Below are 13625 nucleotides of genomic sequence, written 5' to 3' on the forward strand. Positions count from 1 at the left end.
GAATTTACTTCTTCTTTCTGCGTCCATTTAAATCTGATTTAGGGGGTGCCGGGTTTCTTCCCACAGTGCAAAAACATGAATAATTGATTAAAGAATTAAATGAAAGTTAGTTTTTTTTATATTTATATGGCACGTTTGATATTCACATGTTCTATACAGTTTCACTAATAAAGCTGGCATTACAACTCAAGACGTTTAATTGGAGGGGATGTCAAAGTAGACATTTGCTGTTGCTGATCTTGATGTCCGAGCATGTCGGATCACACGAGTTGAAATTGCAGGATATGACAAATTAGTTGACCCTGTGCAGACTTTTCACTTCAGTATCACATTCCTAAAGTACTGTGAGCTCACCCCTTTATCTGACAGCAAATAACATGCAGTTTGACTGTGCCACCAGTATACAAATGCTTTCCAGGTATGGACAGTGCAGCTACATTTGCTGCCGTTTGTTTTTCTTTTTTCCATCCTGTTGTTGTACATAAAACATGAGTCATTAGACAGCCAAGCCTCTCTACTGTTTGCTAGGCCTAAAAAATGAGACTCGCTTTTTCCTAGTTGAAGTGAGTCGCTGGGGAGGTCAAACTACATGACTTATGGTCACGGGAGCATGGCGTACTGCTCTCAACTTGCTAAGATTATGTAAATAAAGTCTGTGACAGAAAGCCTATGGAAAAATAGTGCGACAGGGCCTTAAGATACAATAACATTCAATAAAAACCCAAATATATCATGCAATTAAGCACACAAAAATCCTATAGAATACAAAACTACCATTTAACATGAAGATGGATATACTCAAATACTGTATATATGAAAATCACTCTTAGAACTAGATACTGTAGAACTTCAGACCGATAGAACTTTATTTGTCCTCAGGGGATATATGGCATTTTACAGAAGCTTTTAAAATAAATGAATACATAAATAGATACATAAGTAGGTAAATAAATAAATATTTTTCTATAAAACAGGTTCGTAAACCTGCTAATGATTACTATATAAGTTAATGTCTGATTTTACTCTGGTCCCACAAAGGGGGTATCTACCGGTTCTCTTGTGAAGCAAATATCTTCCAACAACACTTCCGTCTCATTTTATGAACATGAAGTAAAACTTGATTTAAACTGGCAGTAATGCTAGGCACCACAGCAGTACAGAGAAAAGAAAAACAGAATGGGAAAAAAACAATATTTAAACATTAGAATTAACCCAAATTTTAAGAGGTAGCATGAGAAGTCTCAATGACCACTACAACGGGCCCCACTATACCAAGATGAGAGTCTTTGCTGTTTATTTAAATGGGGAGCCTTATTTGGTCTCTCTAATGCAAAGAGGTAGATCATTAGTGTTTGTGTGTCCTATTTTTAAATTTTAAAATCTCATTATGCTGTCATCAGAGTGTACCATCTAGCAGAGGTATCAAACTCAGATCCTGAAGGGCTACAGCGGCCCACAGTTTTTTGTTCCAGCCACTTTCTTAATTAGTAACCAATTGTTGCCAAAAGATGTCTACCTAACTTAAACCCATCTGCACTTGTGTGACATTCATAAATATTTTGTTTCATAAAATGTCTGAAAAAAGGGAAAGTAAAGGAAATTATGATCTGCTCCTGTCTGCAAAACATGTTGATGGTGCTCTCAGAAAAAAAGAAATCAATAATTCCATCTGGTATGGCAGGATGAGAGCACTAACAAACCATTAAATAGCGAGTTTCATTAGCAGCAAGAATTGCCTTCTAATTAAGTAATTTGTTGAAGCAAAGATGGTGGCTATCCAGGGACTGAGTTGGAGACCACTGAGCTAACTGATGATCTATTGGCTTGCTTTGCATTTCAATATTGTTGGGCTGCTGGTCAAAGAAAATCAAAGAATTAAAGGTTATGAACCTTAAAATAGTCTAGATTACCTTAAGTGACCCTAATTTGGGGTGTTAATAAGAAATGTAATGAATAACTTCATGAGGCAGAGGTATATAATAAACAAGAATCATAGCATCATACACTTGAAATATTAAAATGTGTGCTTCTATTTAAATGTTTAAAGTCTAAACATTTAATTGTAATAGAAATTTGTCATTTTTTAACCCTCTGATAGAGGTCCACAGAGGGTTAGATTCTTATAGTAAAGATCAAAAATCAAAAATAAAATAATAAAATATAAAATAATATCATATTCATAACCACCCACATGCTTATGTTTGAAATATATGGCATTTGTAAACATCTGCGAGTGGCACTTAAGAGGGCAAAGAACCAAATATCAAAAATATTATCATACTTGTGATCAGCAACTTTGACATCACATAAAACTCCTAAAAGTCATGATTGTAGTATGTAAAACAACTGTTTAGCAGAAATCAAATGACATCATAGTTTGACAGTCAAGCATTTCCATATTCTGCTCTTCTGGATACATAAGAAGCTGTACTCATTTTAGCTATGAATTTCCATGGAGGGAATACCAAAACCATAAAAAAATCATCAAACAAAAACAAAAATACTTTTACTTAAAAATATTGCCAAAACAGAACACACAATAAGGAATAAAAAAAAACATCCAGAGTGGACTTCCAGTTTATATCCTTAAGGCAAAGAAAACAGAAAAAACATTTATCTGTTCAGTCAACTCTCTGGGCCAGCTTCCTCCATGCATTTCTGTCTTGAGCAGCAAATTCAAGCCTGTGTCATTTTCGATGGTATCTATCTAGTGTGCTCTTGTCATCCTGGCCTCCTTGTACCACTGACTTTTTTGCGCATAATTCCTTTCTCTCGACTGTTGGAACACATCACATATCCACTAAAAGTCAGTCTTATCTTGGCGATCTTTCTTTCTGGAGTGATGTCTGTCTTGATGCCACCTAAGAATTTCAATGTCCACAGTATGCAAAGTAGCTTTCTTCATCACCGTTAATTCAAACACATCAATCTTTTGTCTGTCTGCTGTTTTCAAAGTCTAACTGTCATGGCCATACTTAGTGATGGGACCTAAAAGCGTAGACAAGTCTGAATTTAATAACAAAACTGATATTTTTGTTTTCCAGATCTAGTTCATTCTCATCATTGCACTTCGACAAAAAGCTATGCATTGTTTGACCCAATTCACCACATTGGTCAGTTTTGTATCACAGGAAAATAAATTATTCAACTTATTCGATTTCCTCATCATCGATCTTTATGTTTACTGGCCCATTTGCTGTTGTCATGATTTGGGTCTTTTTGACGTTCAGGTGCAGGGCCAATGTCATGCTCTCATTTCTGACTTGCTTGACCAGCTCTTCAAGGTCTATCGCATTTTCTGTAAGCATATTTCTTATGTTGATTGCATATGTATATTTAAGCATATTTTCTTATTCAGAGTTCTGATGTACGGCCACAGATTTTTATGTCTTTATTTTTGACTGATTGACATCCAGTTTTCCAAAGATCATTTCATTCTATGTGTACATAGTACAATGACATTTCCCACTTGCATGACTCCTCAGAACAGCTGACAAAATAAATCAATAAAATGTATACTTAACATGCAATACACAAATATATCCATCCATCCATGATCCAACCCGCTATATCCTAACTACAGGGTCACGGGGGTCTGCTGGAGCCAATCCCAGCCAACACAGGGCACAAGACAGGAAACAAACCCCGGGCAGGGCGCCAGCCCACCGCAGGGTGTGCACACACCGGACAATGTAGAATTGCCAATGTACCTAACCTGCATGACTTTGGACTGTAGGAGGAAACCCACGCAGGGTGGACCCGGGAAGCGAACCCAGGTTTCCTAACTGTGAGGCAGCAGCGCTACCCACTGCGCCACACAAATATTGCATCATGTTATAGCGTAATGAAAATTGCATAATTGGATCTGGAACACCATATATATACATATATATATATATACATATATATATATATATATATATATATATATATATATATATATATATATATATATATATATATATATATATATATATATATATATATATATATATATATATATATATATATATATATATATATATATATATATACATATATATATATATATATATATATATATATATATATATACATATATATATATATATATATATATATATTATATATATATATATATACATTATATATATATATATATATATGGTTGAAATAGTTTTACTGTCAAATAATGCAAAGAGTATGCGACATGTGTTTTGCCCTAATTCTGGGCTCATCAGGCTTACACACTCACTGCAACCCCTCTCGGGGAATCGAACCTCAGACATCAGCGCTAGAGGCGAAGACTCTTGTGTTGTGCCACGGCGTGTGGTTCATTTATTTGACGGTATGTAGATCAGGGTAGTTACATTCATGGCATTCGTAGTCTGAATCACAATCTGATTGTATGGGTGGTTACCTACCAGGTAACGCTTGTGGATAGGGTGGTCCAGATCTAATTATGCAATTACGCTATAACAACGTGCAGCGCAGGATGTTGGAGGAATTTGGACCGCTTGCAGCGCATAAGAACACGACCTCCCAAATCAACGAAATGTTTGATATGGTTTGTATATTTGCCGCTGCAAATTCACAAAGGGAGAAGACGAATCACGTATCATAAAGTAGTTGCCACCCCCCCACCTCTATGTCTAAGCATTACCCTCTGATGACGGCTCCTGGCAGGGGCTGAAAGCTCAGGAATAAAAACTACTTTATGATACGTGATTTGTCTTCTCCCTTTGTGGATCTCCAGCTGCAATATTTATATCCATCTTAATAAATGGATCAGTGTCTGTGTGTCCTACTGGTTGCTATATCTTTGTCATTCCAAAAGATGGCGCTTCACAAACATTTTTTGTAACAAAATGTATTGCATTTGTCATTCCAAAAAATGGTGCTAACTTCAAAATGGTTCCCACAGTCCTTGCCTCAACACTCTAAATATAATAATATTTCTTAGCAAACCATTAAGAATAAATCAAAACACAGATATCCTGACAAGATGATAAGGGGGTGGAATGAAAACAAACAAGAATGCAAAAGAAAAATACAAGAAACTATTCAATACAAGAAAACCCAGAAGAAAAATGTTAACTAAACCTGGCAAGCTAAAGGGGGAATTAAATACTAAATTAAAAAAAGGGATGCAAAAGGTAACATTAGAAAAGAGCAGTTATGACAAACCTAATACTAAATTAGTAATACTAGAAATATTAAAACAACACACAAAACTAATTAGCAGAAAATAGACATATCACAATTAAACCTTATATACCATAGCCAGAGTCAAAAAACAAAATCTAAAAACCCAATTAGCACAAAATACATACACATCATTATCATTATTATTATTATTATTATTATTTCTAAAGCGCATATTGAAAGGCTGGGGAACCACAGGCAAATATCACAGAGAGGACCTGTGAGCAAAGCCATTCCTTATAATACCTTCAGGTTACTATGTTCAGTATATACAATTTAAGATGTTTTTTATCAATCTGTTTGTCTACTATTGTTTCATGCAATTTAAGATGGCAATTTTCTCTATAAAAAGAGGCCTGGTGACATTACAAGACTATCAGCACATCAGAATTAGCTAGACCTGTAAGACTCTGTAGTTTTCATGCCACTCTACCTTGCAATTCACCCCATTTCTTCTTATGCCTTTTGAAATTTTTTAATATATTTTGCTTTGTAGTTTCCTCTTTTTAAATCACTTTTGTGTGTGTTTTGTGCTAATTAGGACCTGGTTGATCTGGGGCTAGGTTACTGAAGAAGGCTCTGGGATGCCCAAATACATTATATGGCCAAATTTAAGTGGACTCCCCTCCAAATTACTGAGTTCAGGTATGTCAGCCTCACCCACTGTTAGCAGGTGCATGAGATATGGCCATGCCATTTCTATTGACAAACATTAGCAGTAGAATTGGTCAAACTGAAGAGCTCAGTGACTTTAAACATGGCACTGTCAGATGACGCCACAAGTCAGTACATGAAATTGTAGCTCTGCTACATCTCTGTCAAAGTGCTATTATTGAGATGTGAAAGCATGAAGGAGCAAGAACAGCTCAGTCACAATGTGGTAGACCACAAAAATTCACAGAGCGTGGCTGCTGAGGGATGAAGCACATAAAAGTTGACAATCCTCTGCTGCCTTACTCAAAACTGCCTCTGGAAGCAACATCGGAACTCACAAGAACTGTGAGTCAGCAGATTCATGAAACAGGTTTCCATGGACAAGCAGCTCCACACAAGCCCAAACATTATTATGTGCAATTCTTTGTGTCAGCTGGAGTGTTGTAAAGTATAGAGCCACTGGAGTTTGAAGCACTGGAAACATTACCCCTCACTAACTGGAAGTTTGATGGATGAATCTGGGCTTGGTGGATGCCAGGAGAACGCTAAATTCTAGACTTCACTGTGCCTGCTGCAAAGTTCTAAGGAGAAGGGATAATATTCTGGGGCTGTTTTCCCTGATTTAGGCGAGACCTCTTGGTTCTAGTGAAGAGTGCTTTTAATGCAACAGGATCAAAAGACATTTTAGACAATTGTGAACAGGCAGCTTTGGAGGAGACCCTTTTCTTTTGTAGCATGATTATGCCTCTTATGCACAAAGCCCAGTCCTTTAAGATGTGATTTGACAAGCTTGGTGCTTGAGTTGCAGCACCCTGACCTCAAACCTTATGAATACCTTTAGGGTGAATTGCTATGCAGATTGTGAGCTAGGTCTTCTGGGCCAACATCAGTACCTCATCTCACAAATGCTCTTTCAGCTGAAGGGGCACAAATTCCCACAGAAATACTTCAAAATCTTATGAAAAGCCTTCCCTGAAGATTGGCAGCTGTTATAGCCACAAGGGTGTTTTGGAAAGGGATGTTCTAGAGGCTCAAATCGGTGTGATGGTCAGATGTCCAGAAACTTTGGGCCGTATAGTGTATATTAATCTGACATAGTTCCACATTTTCAGGCAAGCACTATGGGCCTGATGGAGATCTTAGGAGCACATGCTCTTTTTCTTTTTTTGTTTCTCCCTGCCTATTTTAAAATGTTGGTCACTTGACAGTAACTTTTGTGCTTCCAACTATATATACAGTGCATATAGCATAACATAACAAGGCATTCTCAAAGTTGCTTGATCCAGTTCAGTGTCACAGGGATTGGAACCTAATAGTGTGACATACAGCAGAGCACAAGGCAGGAATGAGCCCTGCTTTGTGCCTTTACATAGTCCCTGAATGTATGAGGAAAACCAGAGCATCCAGAGGAAAACCCATAAACCTGCAGGGGCAATGTACAAACGCCACATGAACAACAACCAGATGAGGGATTCAAACTTAGGATTGCATCATTGTGCTGCTTACAGTATATAATTGACTGGAAATGGCACTTGATAACTAACAATAAGAGGACTTTACAGACTTTATAAATTTAGCACATATTATACACCCATTTTATCTCCTAAATGATGAAAGGGAATAAACGCTGTGTATAAAATCACTATATGCAAACAACATTAGATTGAGGTTTAGGGTTCTGTGATTTTTCCCTGTTGATGCATCTGAACATCCATAGTAGTCAGGTCGGGTCAGGTTGGGGAGCATGAACTGGAACTGGAATGTTGCCACACCCACCACATGACGAAACACCTCTGAATCCTGGCTGACAACCACCCAGACAGACATGTAGTCCAATCCCACCACTCAGAAATGACCATCTGTCTGCCGCAGCCAGGTGTTATGTGGGTGTCCCCTTGGCCTGGTCCAGCCACTTGGGTCATCAACAATGAGGATCCTAAGAGCCGGATCACCCTCGAGGAATCGTGCCACATGGCCATATTGCCATAACTGATGCTCCCTCTCAGAAGGCCTGAATCTTGGATCCATAATAGAGACGCTGCTGATCAACTGCAGAACACAGAAAGAAAATCATGGTCTGTTGTTTGTAAACATTTCACTGACGTTCAATATGTACTTTTACTTTATTTAATAAGAATTACTCAGCACAAAAACACTGTAATGCTAAAATTAAATATAGCTTGAGCAGATTATTCCAAAAGAAATAGAAAAGAACTTGACCTACAAGTATTCACTGACATTGAGTGAATATTTAGTACAGGCAACGTAGACAGAGAGAACAGTGATGGCTGAGTCTTTGGAATGAATCTCCTTGTGCACTTTATAGTCATTTTACTTTAAAAGATTGCTCAAATGGCCTAAACATGCATGAAGCCTGTTGGGTAACAGCATTTGTCATTTCCAGCCACCTATTCTAGATTTCAGTGAGGTCCAGGATGTGACTAATCCTCTCCAGAATATGGAGTCATAATAATATGTCATAATAACGTTCATTTATGAAATAACTTATTTGATGTGAATTAAGTCAGAAATTATTAAAAAATAATCTGTAAGATTATATTTTAGTTTGACATTATGGAGTTTTCTTTGTTAATGGCAATACAATAAAATGTATAAAGTCTGGAAGGTTATTAGTTCTATTCATGGTCACTGGACATACAATGTGCAGATTCCATGAACAGAACAATTTTACAGTGGATGCTTTTTTGCACACCATGAAGTTTGATGAGGATGAACTACAAGGCTAAAATATACTGCATATAATATCTCTTTCCCAAGCCATTTTACAGTACTAGAATTTGCAGATTACTAGCACCACACTGTGGAAATGCTACAGATTGCACCAAACTGGAAGGATAGATAGAAATTATTAAAGGAGGAAGCACTAGGAAAATGCATATGAATTTGCAATTGAAACCAGGTGGTTTAAAATCACAATCAGTTTTTAAAAAAAATGTTCAAAACTGGTAGAGTGGATAACATTATCAGAGCAAAGTTCTATATAAAAAAATGAAGTGTCCTTTATTTTTTAACCATTTGAAGGTATCTGTGGTCTGATGGTCAGAGTTGGGCTGTCAACAGAGCAAATAATACACTTGGAGTCCATACTAGGTGGAGTTTGTACGTACCTGGCTGCATAATATAAGCCACATCTCTTTCTGGGAGTGTATCCTTTATGTGAGGTGGGGTCACATGATGGAAGGGACAAACTGTCATTGGTTTCAAATTTACAGGGTGGAGCCACCTACCTTCGAGGTTCTGGTTTTCTTTTCGGTGTCTCATTTTGTTGGGGCATCTAGTCCAACATGCTTTGGGGCAGCTGGAGTCTTCCATTCTTTCTTCTACAGTTTTCCCCGTGATCCCAAACTGGTTCTCGCTAGGAGGAGGAATAAACCATGATACCAACTTAACTTTCTGTTATGTCTTCCTATTATTCTAGCCTACTAGGCTGTGTTGAGATGTTCTCACTGAGGATGATACTAATTAGTTAAATGCTCTATTTAATACTGATGTCTTTGCTTGACCATAATTTTTACATATATCATAAACGTAAAATTGATACACCTTTTGAACCAATACTTTGTGAAAGATGATAACAATGAGTAGTTTTTTCATGTGGAAGTGGCACCCTTCTTCTCTTGTAGGTTATCTCTTTGTAGATACAATATTTGGAAGTTTTTATTTATTCATTTATTTTATTCACACAAACATGCCTCCAACTTCTAAGAATTAATTAAGGACAGATTGTTATAAACCTTTGGATGTTGCACTGAGGTGAGGATAGAGATTGTTTTAATAAAGAGACTGGAAGATGAGTTGTAGTTGAAAGTTTCTAAACCAAAAATCGATCCTTCCTTCTAACGCAAAATAGTAAGCTAATTCAATGAGAAATTTTACACTTTTAATGTCAGTACATTTCCCACAATATTTGAAGGCAGTATAAAATTAGGCACTTTGTATACATCTTATGGTTCACTCTTAATTCTCATATTTTATATTATTGTTTTTTAACCCAGTGGTTCTCAACCTGTGGGGCGGGCCTACCTAGGGGGGCGCGAAGTAACAAAAAGGGGGGCCACGAGGATGTAAAAAAAAGAAAACAAAAATCAAAAATATAAAAAAAAAAATCTGTTGAAACCAAAACAAATTAACTTAAACTACATTCTGATACTAGAACAATAAATATAGAGTTAGATAAATGTCCATAAAAGTTAAGTAGGTATAATAAAATATGCATCTACATTTCCAAAAAATGTTAGGAGGGGGGCGCGATTACAACTGTTATGAAAACTCGGGTCGCAAATACTTAAAGGTTGAGAAACGCTGTCTTAACCTTAAAAAAATACTGTTGTATAAAAATGCCACCCTTACTTGTGCCACCTTATCACCATGGCCCTGCACATGACTATGACATAAAAAAGTCCATGCCTCCTTTTAAACTTTCTATTAAGGATAAGAAAAACAATTGTAGTACTTTCGTTTAAAACAGGGGTGTCCACATCCAGTCCTGGGGCCTCATGTATAACGCCGTGCGTAGAACTCGCACTATAACATGGCGTAAGCACAAAAGCCGTAATGTGCTTACACATAGAAAAATCCAGATGCAGGAATCTGTGCGTACTCCAACTTCCACATTCTTCTGCTACATAAATCCCGATCATCGTGAAAACTAACGCTCGTGCACGCGCTTTATGTAATGCCCCAGCTCCTCCCAGAATTACACCTCTTTGAATATACAAATCAATATAAATCGCCCTTAAGCTCAGCCTTCTGTGAAAAGACAATGGGAAAAGCACGGGGGAAAATATAAGAATTTCAGCGAATACCAAGTGGAGGCAAAGGAAAAACATACTATTTGTTCAAATAAACCGTGGTATAATCAACAAAAGGAAGTTGATCGAGTGACATAGCGTGTTGGAGAAACTTGAAAGCTCACATTCACAAAATCGCACAGTGCCGGAAATAAAAAAGAAGTCACATATCAAAGTCACCGTGAAAAGGCGAGTTGTAGCCCACTTTCTGAGTGTCATATGAAAGCTTATTAGGGTACAGAGAAAAAAAGGCACACAGTGGGGAAAAAGCACGAAATGTCAACTTCAGTCTCGACATTTCCACTTTAATCACGTAGTTTATTTTGTCATTAAAGTAGAACATCATAAACTTCATCTTAAAATCGTTTAATTAACCAGTTTCTCAAATCACATCGTAATTAAAGTAGCACGTTAAATGCTTTGTTTTGTATTTGATCTTCTATGTGCCTATGTGTGGGAATCACTACTTGCTTCTTAAACCGGCTCTCTTCCTCCAACTGGACACAGAATCCATTACATTCATGATATTACAGCTCTCTGAATAACTAAAATACTGAGATGTATACATGATATCATTTTATGATGATAGGAGTTAAAGCACGTTATTAAACGTTTCACTTCGATGAAATAATTTATTGCAGCAGTACTCAGGGGCGGCTCTAGGCTTGTGGTAGCACTGGGCAGAGGAAGAATCGGTGGCTCCTTCGCCTGCCAATGTCAGTAAGGTAGCTTATGCACGGTGGATGGCCATGTCCGTTGCAGACACTGCATAGCCGCCTTGTGCTCATGACACAAGCATTTAACTTTTGCCGAAATTTGTCGCTGCGTTTTTAGCTGTGTTGTTTTCTCTTTGTGTTTTATATTCAATATATATTGGCGTAGCTGCAACTGCAGTCCTTGCTTTTCTTTCCCCAAGTAACCGATCGCCACACAATCAGCTCTGTAATAGACGTTAAGCCATCTGTAAGCTTAGCGCCAATTCTTCAAAACGTTTAAGGAACATTGAAATATCTTCGTACTACATGTTTAATTATTCTATCCTTCACGACACTCCCAGTGAAGAATATAGATTATTTAAATGAAATTAAAGTTTTATCTGTATAATTTAATAAACATATTTTGCTGCATTTCACCTTAAAAATGATATCGTCATCATATGTAAATACGCGCTTTATAAAGTGGCTCAGGTTGTGCGATATTATAACTATAGTGCAAGTTTACAGTGGGGTGATTGTACTTCTAAGTACAAACAGTTCTACAAGGAGCAATTGATTGAGTGCATTTAAAGTTCTTGGGATGAAATTGTTTCTGAACTGCGAGGTCCGTACAGGAAAGGCTTTAAAACGTTTTGCAGTGGCTGAGACAGCGTGTCCATGAAACTGTATACCGATAATTCTCTTTCCGATCAGCTGCTGCTGTGATTCACACTCAGATACAGTGATATAAATACTCCGAGTGGTGCAGTGAGAGTAATATGGAAAAAGATGATCCGCTGTGGCAACTCCTAACGGGAGGAGCCTAAAGAAGAAGAAGAAGTGAGAGTAACAACGCTAAAGCAGTTATGGTATTTGGAATACTATGGCTGTTCCCTGGACCATTATATTGTTACAAGTTAATTACAATCAGATGCATTACAATAATAAACAATATGCGGTTAGTTTCAGTGTATTTATAAAGCCGCGTCAGGAAAATAAGGTGTAACCACACAGGAACAGTAGCACTGCTTTGACTCTGGGTGCCGCCAGTCTACAAAACCGAGCGGAGAACTTGCATACGACAAGGTATGAGGTACCGTGGAAAAGTGCGTGGCTTTACGCCAAGTGTAGGTTTTATACATCGCGATTTGAACGTGGAAAAGTTCTTACGCAACATTTCTGTGCGTACGCACCATTTATACATGAGGCCCCTGCTGGGCTGCAGTGGCTGCAGGTTTTCATTCTAAAACTTTTCCTAAGCAGCAAGCAGTTTTCACTGCTAATTAACTCCTTTTTCCTTCATTTTAAGAGCCCTGATTTTAAGGATTCACTCCTCTGAATTGATTTGTTTCTTCATTAAATGGCAGCCAAACAGAAATGAGATGTGAAATGAGCCAACAGACCCACTAATTTCACTCCAACCAGTTTCTTAATGAGAAGCCAATTCTTGTTGTTAATTAAAGCCGTTATTGAATATCAGGACTTGTTGCTGCTCTCATTCTGTCACAGCAGACTGTTGTTTTTCTGTTTTTTCTAAGACCACCTTCAAGATGTTTTGGTGACCTGAGCAGGCCAACATGAGTGAGACCTTCACCTTTCTTTATTTTCAGATTGGCTGGTCATGTGGCATCTTGTTTTGTGTCTCATTAATGTTAGGCTGCTCATTAAGGAAAAAGAAACAACTAAGGGGTCTGAGTCACATCAATTGAAAGGCAAAACAAGTTCATCAGCAGCAGAAATGGCTCACTAATTAAGAAGATGGTTAGAATGAAAACCTGCAGCCACTGCTTTAAGAGAAAAAATAAAAACATTAAAGTCTAACATAGTGGGCCTCAAAGTGGCTTGATTTGACTGTAAAAGAGTATATAGTAATGGCACACAATATCACGTACAGTGTCAATAACACCTTGTTGATTTAACCATTTTATTTAGCTAGTTTTTGTAGCTATCAGTGCTGTGTTTATTATAAACATTGCTTTTTTCAGAATCGTACCCTTGATCATCCTCCTAGCAATCTTTTTATACATTCTCAGTAAGCAAGATGGAAAAGTAGCTCATGTTAAAAAAAAAAAAAAAAAAAGAAAGGTTACATGTCAATTGCAAGAAACAAATCTAATAGACCAATTGGAATGGTTTGCTCAAGAAGATGAAAATAAGTGAAAGAGCAAGCACTTACCAGAAAAGAAATTGAAAAACCTCAGATGTCACGCTGATTTTCTACAGGATGTATTTCCATGCTTGCTTAATGATGGGGTGCCCAATCCATCACATTTTGCACTCA

General features: G+C 37.3%; 1 protein-coding gene across 4 annotated transcripts in view; it reads left to right on the forward strand.

The window, feature by feature from the left end:
* The window catches only part of dnajc5b (DnaJ (Hsp40) homolog, subfamily C, member 5 beta), a 73309-nt gene that overhangs the window by 22774 nt on the left and 36910 nt on the right, over positions 1-13625 (forward strand). The gene's annotated exons all lie outside the window — the stretch shown is intronic.

The sequence above is a fragment of the Polypterus senegalus genome, chromosome 5 (assembly GCF_016835505.1).
Source record: "Polypterus senegalus isolate Bchr_013 chromosome 5, ASM1683550v1, whole genome shotgun sequence".
Classification (NCBI taxonomy): domain Eukaryota; kingdom Metazoa; phylum Chordata; class Cladistia; order Polypteriformes; family Polypteridae; genus Polypterus; species Polypterus senegalus.